The following is a 14,759-nucleotide window of genomic DNA, read 5'->3' on the forward strand; positions in this document are numbered from 1 at the left end:
CCAGGTGTCCAGTTTTTGACTGGAATGCCCGGTCGAAAAGGGACCTTGGCCTCTCTGGTCAGCATCACTGACTGAGCTGTTAAAAGGGCAGCTGGCGATGCAGCAGGGCTAAGGCAGGCTCCCTGCCTGCCGTGGCTCCGCACGGCTCCTGGAAGTGGTCAGTATGTCTGGCTCCTAGGTGCAGGGGCGGCCACGGGGCTCCACGTGCTGCCCCCGCCCCAAGTGCCGGCTCTGCTGCTCCCATTGGCCAGGAACCGCGGCAAATGGGAGCTGTGGGGGCAGTACCTGCGGGCAGCGCCCCCTGGCTCCTCCGCCTAGGAGCCAAACATGCCGGCTGCTTCTGGGGGCTGCCTGAGGTCAGTGCCACCCAAAGCCCGCACCCTGAATGCCCTCCTGTGTCCAAGCCCCAGTCCCAGCCCTGAGCCCCCTCCTTCACCCAGACTCCCCCCCGGAGCCCACATTCCACACCCTCTCCCGCACTCTGAAACCCTCATCCCCAGCCCAGAGCCCCCTCCCACACCCTGACCCCCTAATTTCTGGCCCCACCCCAGAGTCCTCACCCCCTCCCACACCCCAACCCCCTATCCCTGCCCAGAGCCCCCTCCCACACCCAAACTCCCTCTCAGAGCTTGCACCCTGCACCCCCTCCAGCATCCTAACCCCCGTCCCAGCCCGGTGAAAATGAGTGATTGAGTGAGGGTAGGGGAGAGCGAGCAATGGAGGGACGGGGGATGGAGTGAGTGGGGCCAGGGCCTCAGAGAAGGGGCAGGGGCAGAGCAAGGGTGTTTGGTTTTGTGCAATTAGAAAGTTGGTAATCCTAGGCCCGTTGACTGTGTGATCAAACTAAACCTGACAAGTTAAGGGACCCCTTGGAAAAGCTGGTGGCTCTTCCCTGGTGTGTAGAGGCTGGGAAGGGGTGCAGTTTTGACCAATTGGGGAAGGTGTGTACCCCATGTGAGATTATGAAATCTCTCTCTTTATCAAGCTGCAAACTCCGTTTTGAAGGTGCAGCCTTTTGCCTTCTCTGATTTCTGTTCTCCTCCATGTTGGGCTGCTGATTCCAAAGGCTGGTGGCAAAGGGATAACAAAAGATGTCCTTAATGTTAAATGCTCTCCCATCAAAATGGAATTGCTCTAAACAATAGACTGGCTCCCAACCAGGAGAACTGGTTTGTCAAGGGAGGGCATTGAAAATGAAATCACCCAGTAGGGATCTCTGGTCAGCTGTTGAAGTTGGCAAGGGAATCACCTGACAGAGGAGACTGGAGGATTATAAAAGGGAGGAGCTGCTGAGCTATTTGGGGCTTTTGACCTTTTTTCTCCAGCTCAAGAGGAGGGAGAAGCAACCCAGCGTGTATCAGCCTCGTGAGGCAGGGGACCTTGCCTACTCCACATGGGCCCCAAGTTCTCCCCAGGAAGGGTGAGCTAGGGATGATGTTGCGGGTAAGATGTTTATTGTATTCTATGATCTGTATTGTCAGTGCTTTGTCTGTTCAGTAAAAGAGCAACAACGTGTAAGACTCTGGGCAACTTATCTACCTGACAATTCCCGCGTGCCCCAAGACAGAGCTCACCTGTAACCTGGCAGGCTCACAGCGCAGGTGGGGTTTTCGGAGAGAGCGGGTCTAATGGAGTCTGAAGGGTCAGCACTGAGCCCAGGGGCTGGGCAGCTGGACAGCAGATTCCAGCTCTCTAGAGCGGGTGCTAGACAGAGGATCTGCACCCTGAGAGAGTACCTAGGGACCCCAAGACAGGGCAGTGGCTGGAGTCTGTTCAGGCCTCAGAGGCTTAAAACACTTGGGGATCCAGGGACACGGAAGCTTAGATTCCCTTCCCAGCAGTCGGGTGGGTGGCTGTTAGTCAGCCTGACTGGATCTGTGCCAGTAACATCCTCTGCCTGACAGAAGCTGGCACCATCCCCTCTTCGGCTCCAAACTTTCATGGGACTGACTACTTCCATCAGCATGGTCTTGTGGCTAGGATCCCTGAGAAGGATGAGGGAGAGGATGGGGGACTTGGAATGGTCTCTAGAGACAGCGGTTCAAATGACCTACACCATGGCTGAAACAACTGGGACGAATGGACCCCAAGTGGTGAGGAAAGGCTCAAGGGGCAGAAGTCAGGGCTGATCTCAGGGTCTCTGGTTTAGTGGACCCTCAGAACTGCTGTCGAGGGAGCAGCAGCAGGCCTGGGACAGAGGAGTAGGGCTTGGAGCCTATGAAGCAGCATGGTCAGCTGGCTATGTCACCTCTGCTGAAACGCTGAGCATGGGGCAGGGAGAGGGCTGATGGAACCCTAACCTGCCTGTGCTCAGAAGGGTGACACTGCCTGTGATGTCCCAGGCCCACTGCCTGGCTATACCCCAGGGTGATGCGGTCTGTGACATCCCAGGCCCATTGCCCAACCTACACTCCATTGTTAGTGTAACCCACACACTTTCTGGGTGTGGTACTCTGTCCCATCCAGTGGCACCGAGACCACTTAGAGAGAAAGATAAAATGAGTCCGCTCTACAGCCTTAGCTAACAGCCAGTTGGCTTTTAGTTCATGGGTAGAGGCTCATGCACTAAGCTCCAGAGATCCCAGGTTCGATACCTCCTAATAATGACGGGAGTCTGTTGGCGTTACATTAGCACCTTTCTGGTTCATAAAGAAAGACAGGAAGGGTGGGTGAGTGGTTTTTGTTTAGCCTAGGACTAATCAGGCATATCAAAGCTGTATTTGTGTGAGTTCTTCTTGGATTGGGGGCTCTCTTAGCCCTTAATTGACAGGCTGGGGTGAATCTTTAACAAATAGACCTTTTCTCTCTACTTTTTCTAAGGTGTTTGAGTTAAATAAGTGTTCATAAAACTGAACAAAATAAAGAGGGTTTTAAACAGACTGACTAAAACTCTCCATCCATCCTGAATGCTCAAGCTTCGGTCCCTGTGATGTCAGAAACCCACCAGGTCTCCAGACATCCATAGTCTTCCACAAAAAACATAAACAGTTTCTAATGTCAATATAAACAGAGGGAAAAATCACTTTCTGTTTGAATTCCCCTTCTAGGTCCTTTTTAAACACCATAAAGCAGCCAAGGAGGGCACGAACCCCGTTTGTTTTCCTTTAGTGGAGGAGAGTCTTTAACAAATGCCCGTCGTGGAAGCACCCATGATAACTGAACAGGAGTCTGGATGGAAGCACACTGAACAAAAGTGTAATTGCTGGGGGCACCTTTGCAAACACATCGCTGACTGAGGAATCCTTAACAAAGGCAGCCTTACAAAAGCCAGTGTCAAACTGGATCAAAAGAGTGAGAGCTGAGCCGCACTTTTAATTCAAAATGACTTTTTGACCAAATTTTTTTTTAATCAGCACAGAAATTTCTGCGCAAAGGTCCGTTTTCAAGGAAATTTTGCTGGTTGTTTGTCAAAAAACCAAAGCTGAAAATTTTCATCCTGTCTGATGAAAATTTTCAGTAATGCGACCAAAAACCTGAAAAATGTGGGAGAAAATTCTCAACACAAAGCAATGTTTTCCCTATGAAAAAGTCCATGTAAACAAACCCACCCATTTCCTGAGTAGCTCTATTTAAATATTCTATGGCGCATGAAAATACCGAATTTCATTGTTGATCCCAGTAACACTGCACAACCAATCTTATTCCTCTTCCCGAGGACAAAACAAGCCTGCTTCAACATTTCCAGTCACTGCTGCTTGTGACCCATGCGAGTGCAGGCCCAATATAAAGAGAAAGATGTTTTTTTGGTTTTACCCTTGCTTAACTGGAAAGTGGCTCAAATGATTTTGCTCATCTTTTCCATAAAATGTCAACTTTGGGCTGAGTCCAAGCAGGGGGAATTTAAGCCTAATGGAATTTGTTTGATAAAGTCTGAAATGGGAACAGAATGGAGGCTGTATAGCCTCACTCCTGGAGAAAGCTACAATAAAACACAGGCCAGGTTTTTCCATCAGGTTGTGCTTGAATTGTGAGGGACAAAAACATTAGAACAAAAAGTGAAAAACCATCACTTCCCCAAAAGTCTCCTAACTCAAAAACGCCTTTTCCAATTACCCTAGAACTCTCCACACCCCAATGTGTCTGCTGGGCACAGAGCATGCAGGGAAGTGTTAGATGGATGGAAAAGGAGGAGGAGGAGAGTTCAAGACTAGGCCAACAGGGAAAGTGGATGACTAGGAGCCAGGCCTAGGAGTAGAGGGTTTGCTGGAGAAGAGCTGACTACTGGTCCAGGCTTGGATATCGCCATCCTGCTTCCCCCATTGTCCTACAGCAGATGCTTCACCTGATTCACTGCCCAGCAATGTGATGCTGCCCATCGGGGAATGACAGCTCCCCCCGCCCCGGATACTTGAGTGATGATCATGGTACCCAAACTGGGAAAGAGAGCTGGAGGGGGAATTACAGGGCTCTTTGTGCTGAAACCACAGATGGGAGCCAGGTTTGTGACCCTAGCTTTGCTGTGCATTACTCACTGCCTGCAAAGACTTTTACTGTGGCTTTGTTTCACCCTGGTATTCAACAGCCTTAACCTTGAGACTGTCTTTGCTCTTCCTGCCTCATTCTCTACACCCCTTCCTCCTACTGCAACAGATGAGGCAGGGGGTCTACAGAGAGCTGCACAACCCTGATTCACTCCTGGAGTAGGGCCATCCTGTGCAATGAAGGAGGCAGGGCTCCTGTGGAAAAATAGTATTTGATCTTGCAATTAAAGACTGTGTCATAATGTAAACACACACAAGGCCAAGTTAAGGTTCCACAGGCAACCTTCAGTCTGGTATTTCCTACCTTTTGAGTGCTTGATTTTGCAATCTTACCTTTCTCACAACATATGTGGGTTTATGTATATATTTTAGGTTTTAAAAAATCCAAACTGAAAAAACAGAAATCCTATAAGTGGCACTCTATTGAGCCCCATGTGGGACATCAGCAGGGTTGGAACCTTTAGATGCATCACACCTCTGCTCTCAGGCTAATGGAGTGACTGATGGCAATAGAAAGCTGTTATCTTCTGTGTGGGCCAGCACTAGAGTGGGACGGGACACACACTTTGCCAGTGGGTTTCAGAGCTATTTGCTGGCACAGAGGAACCGTGAGAGACAGGAAACCTGGGCTCTATTCCACATTCTGAGAGCAACATGCTCTAGAGGTGATGGACTCTCTGCTCCTGCGTCCCTGCCCAAGTCTGACAAATCCTGTCCCAGGTCCCTCCAGCCTATCCTTGTTCCAGTCTGAGTCCCAGTTTCCCCCCTCCCATCCCTCTTCAGCTCCATATTCCAGGCCCAGTCTCGCACTTGTCTCCACGCCCCCATCCCCCCACTCTCCCTGGCCCTTTGTCCCAGGCTCACCCCACACCAATCCGCCCCCCCTCCCCCCGCTTAGCTGCACTCTCTGATTAAGCTGCTTCCTCCTTCTCCACCGAGCCTCACTGCCTGGGCACAGAGGAGCACTGAGGGCCCATGACAGACAGTCCCCCTGTTCTCAATTCCGGTGCCCCACACCACAGCGCCTTTGGAGGACGATAGCAGGGAAAGTCCTGCTCAGCCCCCGCAGCCTGGGTTGGAGCGCACGTCTTTCTGTGGGGACACACAGGGGCACTGGTAGTCTGAGCTGTGAGGGGCTGGAGCATTCTCAGTGCAGAGGGAATCGGCTGCTGTATTCTAACAAGTCTCAGACAGATTTTCAGAGGCTCTTAACTCAGCCCAATTTGGATAAATTTTTCTGGGGATGGCAAAAGGCTCCTCCCTGACACCAGGGCAACCCTATACCCACCCTGCTGCCGCCAAGTTACAAGGCCCTGCTCCAGTGCAAGGAGGCACTACAATGTAAGATTCTTTTCAACATGGGCGAAATCTCATTCTGACAAACATCTGAAATTTTCCAAAAAGATTCAGCCTGAGGCTAACTGATGTGGAAAAGTTCAGCCCGAATGGTATGAGCTGGATAGGGTTATAAGTAATGGAGAACAAGGTCTTATAATGGGAAATGTCAGGTGACCTTAACTAGAGGTTGTCATTCCTTTTTGAACTCTGCTAAATTTTTGACCTCAGTGATGTACTGTGGCAGGGAATTCCACAGGTTTATTATCTGCTGCATAGCACAGCATTCCCTGCTGTCAGTGTCCATTAGGCTGCCTTTCAGTTTCATTGAACCTCTGCTTGGTTTTGTGTTATGCAAAGAGGGCCTGTGCTTCACCTAGAACCATACAGGTTTAACCTTGCTTGCTGAACTGGTGCTGAACCCTGTTTGTCATTGTCTGCGCTTGCTGCTAATGGGTGTTCAGCACCACCTCAGCCGTTCCACTGCCAACCCCCAGTGGCTCATTATTTACCACCAAAAAGGCCGCTGTCTGTCACACATGCGGTGAATCACACACACAGGCTTCCTGTGTCCATCACTTTCACGCACACTCTTGCACAGTCTCCCTGCTGTGATTCACACACACACACAGTCTCTGACTCACAACCCCCCCCCCTGCACACACCTAGTGCAATGCACCCCCCTGTTCTCCACCCCTGCCCTGGCCAGTGTCTGTCAGGCTTCCTCCCCACCCCTGCCTGCCGGTGCTCGGTTACTTGCTCCTGTCCAGGGGCGTTGAAGGGGAGGCAGGGAGGGCTCCCAGAGCCTGTGCCTTGCACTGATGGTGCCGACCTTCGAGCAGTTCCAATTAGCAGCCCTCCGAGCCCTGACTGCCACTCCAGCATTGGGAACATCACAGCCCTGGCTGGGCCATTTGGAGAAGGTGATGAGGTGATGGCTATGTCTATAACAAGGCTTCCTCCAGAGAGGACAGCCCTCGCCAAGCCCACGGGGCTCACTGAGTGAGTGTGGCCAGAGAGCCTTAGCCCTGCCCCCTACCAACAGCTCGCAACACAGCACCCCCCCCCCCCCGGCACAGTGCCATCTGCACAGTTTACAGACAACTCCAGAAAGACAGGAGCCTGCAGCTGCTCAGTCCTGCCCCCAGCGGGGGCTGCTTTGAGAGTGTGTGTGTGTGTTTGGTGCGGGGGGGTCCTGTAGCTGCTGAGCCCTGCCCCCCACCCCAGCAGGGGGCACTGAGACAGTGGGGAGCCTGTATCTGCCCCCTTCCTCGCAGCAGCAGGGGCTGTGCAGGAGGGGAAGCCTGTGGGTTTGGAGCTCTGCCCTGTGCTTGCTATTGGAGATATGACTTGCTGCTGCCTAGGATGCCCCCGCCCCTTCCCGGTTGGTACCAGCAGCTGGTTTAGCGACCAAGCAACATTGTGGGGCTTGAGTAACCGATGTGCAGGCTGTGGGTCAGGTCTCTCTCCACATCCTTGGGCCTGAATGCATCAGAGCTGGGCAGCTGAGTAACTAACTGTGCTGTGCTGCATTTGCCCCTCTCACAGCCTGAGGGGCGCCCTCCCCAGTTAATATCCTGGCAATTTCAACAAGCCAGAGATGCTGCCAGGGAATGGGGGGGGGGAAGCTGCAAATTCGGAGCAAGATGGGCTCCCAGCCCCTTAAGTGGCTCAGCAGCCTGTGCCCCTGAGAGATACCCATTTGCCATTTCTATTGAAACCCTGTGCATGTCAGATGTACAGCTCCTGAGGGTGCAGCAATAGTCAAGCAGAGCCAGTGCACTCCGCGGGCGGAGAGAGTCATGTGAAAAATGCTCTCATTCCCTCTTAAGATGCTTGGAAGCAGCCTGAGGGCTTTAGCACTGTGCCGCTTTGGTTTAAGTTTCTCTAATGAGGTTTGCCTTCTATTACTGTCAGGGAACATTTTTCATTGTTGAAGCCACTGTAAATGCAAAGCCTTAAAAATGAGTTTCCATTTCAGATCTGACAGCTCAGCTGCTAATGTAAAATAGAGAAAAACCACAGATCAGGCTGCCTTTTAGTGCAATTAGCTCTCCAAATGGAGCAATTTACATTGGCACACTTGTGTATCTACCCACAGAAAAAAACTCATTACTTAAGCTCAGACCTTTATGAACAGGAATGAGAAAAACAGCAAAAACACACAAGGGACCAGGTCTCTGAGATACACATTTCCCTTCCAGTGCTCCTGTGTGCGTGTGCGACTATGGTTGTGAAGTGTCAGTGAGGGTGCACTGCTTTGTGCACACTGGCAATGCTGTGCATTTGTCAGTGTATGCGCGAGTGTATAAGTACATATTTACTGGTGTGTGTGTGTGCTGTGTGTTTGTCAGCATGTCTACCAATAGGTTGTGCATTTGTTGGGGGAGGGTGTGTATTTACCAGTCTGCTGTGCATTTCTGGCAAGGGGAGGGCAGGAGTTGCTGGTATGTTTGTTGCTTGGCAGCATGGATGTTCCCTGTGTGCCGGTCAGTGTGGTGTGTCTGTTTACCAATCTGTTGTGCACTGTCAGGGGCTGGGTGTGTGCTGCTCTGTGCATTTGTCACTGTATCGGAGTTTAAATGTTCCCAGTGCCAAATGTTCAGCCATTCTTCATCTGCCACAAGTGTTTACAAATTAGAGTAGCTCATCAATTCTTTATTTCCTCCTGCAAGTTGCAGGCAGCCCAAACAGGTCCCTGGAACTCCCAGCCCATTTTCCTATCTGCCACCTGCATGCAGAATTGGGACTGCAGCTGGCTCCATGGGAGACAAGGGGAAATCATAGAATTACATTCCTGGAGGATCTGCTTTCTTGTGTTACCACCTGCCTTTGCAGCCCCCTCTCTACTGTGTCCATTCAGTGCCTGCATCTTTAATAGACACCCAAGGCCACGCCAGCGTGGCCCCAGCTTCCTGGCTGCACTCGGAATGAGATATGGTTTTCTTGGGCTTCAGAGCTCTGATTCACACACACACACACACACACACACACACACACAGAGCCCTTCTCCCCCTCTCCCACCCCCTCCTCCAGCCCTCCCGCTAATGAGGTCAGTGCAGCTCTGTCCAGGCGAGCTGCACTCCCTGTTTTCCAGAGATGCGCTGAGAGGACAGACCCTGAAATATAATCCAGTCAAAGAGAATTCTAATGATACCTTGGAGCACTTATTAACACTATTTACAGGGACAAAATCATGCTGCCCATGGCACGCAAACCAAATAGGGAATGGACAGAGAAGCGTGTCACTGGAGCGGGCACAGAGGATTGGGGTACTTTGTTACAGGGAAAGACGCAGACAGGGCTGGGTGGGTTTGACCCTGCAGAGTGGTTTTAAGCTGGTCACCACTCCTATTCCAGCCCCTGATACAGTCCCCCCAACCCCACCTCAGCCTTGAAAGACCCCCCACCCCATGCCCTGTCAACCCTCCTCTCCTCCCTTGGAAGGCTATGCATGGTGCCTGGCTGGGAGATGTGGTGGACCCTGGGGAAAAGCTGTGGTTCTGTCACCCTGCTCTTCTTGCAGGCAGCTGGCTGCCTGGGGAATACAAGCGCCCCAGGGAAATCAGCAGCAAACTAGGTTTGCTGTGACAAGGGAAAGGCCTGGTCAGCCAGCGGCTGGTCAGGGGTCACAGAGGGAGGCTGTGGAGAGGGCGGTCCAAGGACAGCCCCTTGCTGAACCAATGCGAGTCCCCTCCTGAGTGCCACCGACCCAGGCCATGGGAAACACAACAGCATCAGGCTAGCAAGGACCAGGAGGGCTGTAGACATGCCTGCAATCCAGATCAACCCTAATCATAGCAGGGGCAGCACCCAGGTCGTCCAGCATGGGGCACTCAGAGACCTCAGAAATGGCATGCACTGGGGACACAGGAAGGAGGAGATGGAGGCAGAGGAAGGGGGAGATGCCGCTATGACGAGTGAGACCAGGAGAAGAGAGAGGTATGTGATGGGAGCTGGGACCCTAGACACTGAGAGCCAGGAGACACAGATTGGGGTTTACACAGCCCAGGTGGTGATGGACAGTCACTGGCATTGCTGAGCTGAGTCCAAGCATCTGCGGGTGCCATGGGATCCCTAGAAACCAGGCAGAGGCAGAACAACCCCGAGCACAGGCAGCTTCACCCATGGGGAGAACCTCAAGGGGCTGCTAGAGAAGTGTGAGAGCGAAGGGCAAGGAGCCACAGTAGAAGGTCATGCCACCACTCCCTGAGGAACGTCAAGGCAAGATGGTGCCCTTGAGCACAATGTTACTCAGCAGTGATATTTACAGCCTGGTGACTGCATCAACAGCTGACTCCGTTCCAGGTGCACTGTGGGGCCAGCTGCAATGCCAGGCCAGGGTGTGTGTGATCAAAGTGGCTTAGGCCAAGGGAGACAGGCAAGTGAAAATGCAGAGCCTGCAAAACTAGACCATGCTGCCTGGAATGAGTCCCCCCCTCAACAGGGAGAGTCCCTCCTCCGACCCCAGATCTGATCAAAGCCCAGCAACACAATGTCCGGCTAGGCAAGAACATGCCCCAGGACCAGGCACCCCACAAAGACAGCAGGGGTTCCTCCAAGACAAAGGGCCCCTGGAGAGGTCAGATCCATTAGCCAGCTACAGTCCAGCAGGCAGCTACCCACACCCCCCAGCACTGCACTGCACAGCAGAGAGGTGCCCAGCAAGGGAGGGGCTGGATAGCAGTCTGCCAGGGAAAAGGACCCTGACACCTGTGCCAGCCTTTTAGAGCTGCTACACAGCACATTCCATCAGGAGATCTGAAAGCTCTTTACTAACTACCATTATTCTTATGAGTAGCATTACCGTAGCACCTGGGTTCCCCAGTCCTGGCCCAGGACCCCACTGCGCCAGGTGCTGTACAAACACAGAACAAAAAATGGTCCCTGCCCCAGAAAGCTGACAATCTAAGTATCAGACAAGAGGATGCAGACAGACAGATGAGGTGGGGAGATCTATCACAAAGTGGGAATGTGCTATAATATTTTCATTATGATTATGTGTGCCTCAGTTTCCCCCTATATTTTGCATGGCTACCCAGTGGGTGGAAAAGGATGACATTTGCTCTCAGGGCAGGCTAAGAGTCATAGGGGTGTGCATCAGCGCCCTGTCTGGGTGGAATGAATAGAGTGGTTACATAACTGGCTGAAGTTGACTCAGATCTGGGTCCAGAGAGACAATGCACACTCCAATGACTCCTGGACTGACACTCCCAGCAGGGAAGCTGAGCAGAGACCCCAACCCAGTGTGAGGTGGGGGATAAGTTGGCTGTCTCTGGAAGAAACTTGAGGCACTCTCACCTGGGAGCAAAGGAGCAAAGTCAGAAACAGGCCAAAAATGAGGTTCCCTACAGCTTGGCAGGGCTCTGGGCTGACCGGAATGGATGAGGCTTTAACTGCGCTACCCTAAGGACTCCCTCGGCTGTATACCAGCTGACTACTAAACTGATGGGTTGGATCACAGAAAACCCCTGGGAGCTGCCACCTGATGTGCCAAGACTACTTCTGCTCCTGCTTTCCTGCCCAGTCAGCTTAGGACTTCAGTGCCCTGCCTGGTTTGAGCCAGACCCGCTAGCCTGCTGCAAATCCAGACCCAGGTCTGAATCACATCCCCTAACAGCTGTAGGGTTAACTAAAAGCAACTTACAGAAGTGTTCCTGTCCTTGACACTCAGATGCCCAACTCCCAGTTGGGATCGAAACCCTGAATAAATCCGTTTTACCCTGTATAAAGCTTATACCGGGTAAACTCATAAATTGTTCACCCTCTATAACACTGATAGAGAGATATGCACAGCTGTTTCCCCATGAAGTATTAATACATACTCTGGGTTAATTAATAAGTAAAAAGTGATTTTATTAAGTACAGAAAGTAGGATTTACGTGGTTCCAAGTAGTAACAGACAGAACAAAATGAATTACCAAGCAAAATAAAATAAAACCCGCAAGTCTATGTCTAATCAAACTGAATACAGATAAAAACCTCACCAGTTCCAGTAAGCTCTCTTTTACAGACTATCCTCCTTCTAGTCTGGGTCCAGCAAGCACTTACCCCCCACCCCCGTAGTTACTGTCTTTTGTTCCAGTTTCTTTCAGGTATCCTTGGGGGTGGAGAGGCTATCTCCTTAGCCAGCTGAAGACAAGCTGGAGGGGTCTCCCATGGGCTTAAATAGACTTTCTCTTGTGGGTGGAGACCCCCTCATCTCTCCTAAGCAAAGTCCAGCTCCAAGATGGAGTTCTGGAGTCACCTGGGCAAGTCACATGTCCATGCATGCATGACTCACAGCTTTTACAGGCAGAAGTCATTGCTCACATGGTATCTTGAATGTCTCCAGGAAGACTTCTTATGTGGATTGGAGCCTTCCAAGATGCATTGTTCCTTAAGTGCTTCTTGATTGGGCACTTAACTTTGCAAATTCCTTTCTCCAGGAACTGACCAAATGCTCTACTAAAGTTATTTAGAAATCAAGCCAGTACACGGCCAATATTCATAACTTCAAATACAAAAATGATACATGCATACAAATAGGATTAATAGATTCAGTAGATCATAACGTTTACATAGATATGTTACACGGCATATGTAACACAGAACATATTCCAGTTATGTCACATATATTCATAAGCATATTTCCATAAAGCCTTATGGGGGGCACCGTCACACCGACTGAAAACATTGCCTGAGTGTCACTTGGTGAGGTGCATTGGTGAGGTGCATTGATCCAAGGGTGTGACTCATTTGGTCTCACTGAACAGAGGGAGTGAAGCAGAGGGGCTAGAGTCCCAGAGGTTCAGTTTCAGGAAGCAGTGATGCCATGTGGCTGACCCTGAGGGGAGAGTGAGGCCCCTTGGGGGTCTGGCACATCGAAGGGGTTCCTTCAAGTGCTTGTGCCAAAGCTGGGGGTTTAGCCCCAATTATGGCAGGAGCACAAGGAGAGAACAAGATCGTTCTAGTCAGCATGACAGGTAGGGGCTCAGCATGCTAGCAGCCAAATGTTGTAGCATCACAGCCAAGGAGAGTTCTGAGAGGGATGTGGAGGAGGTAGTTTTGTGGCTGTTCACAAGGGGCCCCTGCCAGGCTGAGGGACAGCAGGGGAGGAAGCCCAAAGAGGCTTCTCTGTAAACGTAACAAGTGGGTGATGTAGGCTGGCATGATGGGCTGATTGGAGGGGAGCACGGACAGCTCACTAGTGAATGGGAGACGGAGGGTGGGGTGGGGAACTGTGAGGGGAACACAAGCAGTTCATGTTTGATGCAGTAGAGCAGGAGGAGGTAGGGAAGGGTTTCACAGAGAGGGATGACATGGTCAAAGTGACAGGCTAGGGAAAGGACGTTGGCAGCCGTGTTCAGCACAGCTCTGTCAGGATTGCTGGGGGGTGTAGTGAGGAAGGAGTTGGGAGTTCTGGGAGGGGGGCGGGGGAAGGAATTTGATAGCAGAGGTGTGGGTGGGGGGTATGCAGCACGAGGCTGGGGGAAGGACTGCATTTGCAAATCAGTGCAGGATTGCGTTTGTCAAGGCCAGAGAGAAGGCTGTTGCACTAATTGAGACGTGAGATGATGAGCGCCTGGATGCAGTTTTAGAGGTGTGGATGGCTAGGAATTTGGAAAGTCTGTATTTTAACGGTGTTATGCAGACAGAATCTACAAGATTTAGGCATAGCCTGATGTGAGAACTGCTGTATTAATTTTGATGGAATATATGGGCCCAAAGAGTCAGAGCTGTTAACGTGACCCAGTCACTGTCCAGCACTAAACAGGGTTAAACAAGGGTCAGGGTTTGCTACCCAGAGACCCCAGCCTACTTCGTACCATGGCAACATCCCATTAAACAGCCTGTTATTGAACTTACAGCAAAGGAGGAAAAGCAGTTCAAGTGTTTGAAATGTGAAGCATTAAGTCAGGCTGTCAGTGTAACCACTTCCCTGGGTCCCTTCCCCTTAGCTGGAGAGTCTTTAGAAGGAAAAGCCCCTTGTTGGACAGTCTCTCAGATGGTATCAGAGACGGCAATAATTGGCCTTTGGGGGAGAAGAGAAGTTAGCTGGGCTGGGGCTGGGCTGGGCTGGGCTGGAGCTGTTGCGTTGTCACTGATGTTAAAGCCTGATCCTGTTTTCTAGACAACAAAACAAGCCAAACACATACTGAAGGGGAGAGATGAGAACAGCGAGGGCGGAAAATGCAGCTTATGGATCTGGTGTTGACTTTCACTCCCAACCTCGCGGCTGGCCACTCCGAGGCCTGGAAAACCTGTACTAATGTTGGGTTGTCTAAGACAGGATTTTTCAACCCAGGGGTCATGTCAAAGGTGATGGAGCTGGCTGGGCCCAGCTCCCCATGTCACAACCTTTTGCATGAGGTCACAGTGTGGCTCAGATCTGGCCCAGCTTCCCATCTCTCATGATGATGGGGAACCTGGAGAGGCCAAATTTGAGTGAGCTCATGTGGCAGGTTCAGTGCCACTAACACGAATTTGGTATGGCCAGTACCCCATTAGGGAGCCAGGACAAAACTGAAGTAGCAACGCCTGGAGCGGGGAACGGAGCCCAAGCAGCCCAGTGGAATGGAAGCCGTGAGGGAGCCCCCAAAGGTACCCCCCACCCACAGCCAGACAATGCTCTGTCTTCCAGACCCTGTCCTACCCCCCAGCCTGGGCCCCCAATGTACCCATCCCCCACAGTCAGGTGACTCGCCCTCTATCATACCACACATCCTGGTCCCCAACCCGCACAATCTTCTCCCACTGCATCCCCAGCCCCTTCCCCCTCAACTCATTCCCCCAGCCTCTGCACTATATTCCCAGAAACTCAAATCCCACTCTAACCCCCAGGGACTGTGGAGAGCCCTGTGTGTTTTTTGGGGAGCTATTGGCTTACTGTCCCTTCATCTGGCTTGTCTAATCCCATATCCTTGCCCCGGCCTCACACCCCCACACCTCTGCCCCCAAATT

The sequence above is a fragment of the Caretta caretta genome, chromosome 8 (assembly GCF_965140235.1).
Source record: "Caretta caretta isolate rCarCar2 chromosome 8, rCarCar1.hap1, whole genome shotgun sequence".
NCBI classification, from domain to species: domain Eukaryota; kingdom Metazoa; phylum Chordata; order Testudines; family Cheloniidae; genus Caretta; species Caretta caretta.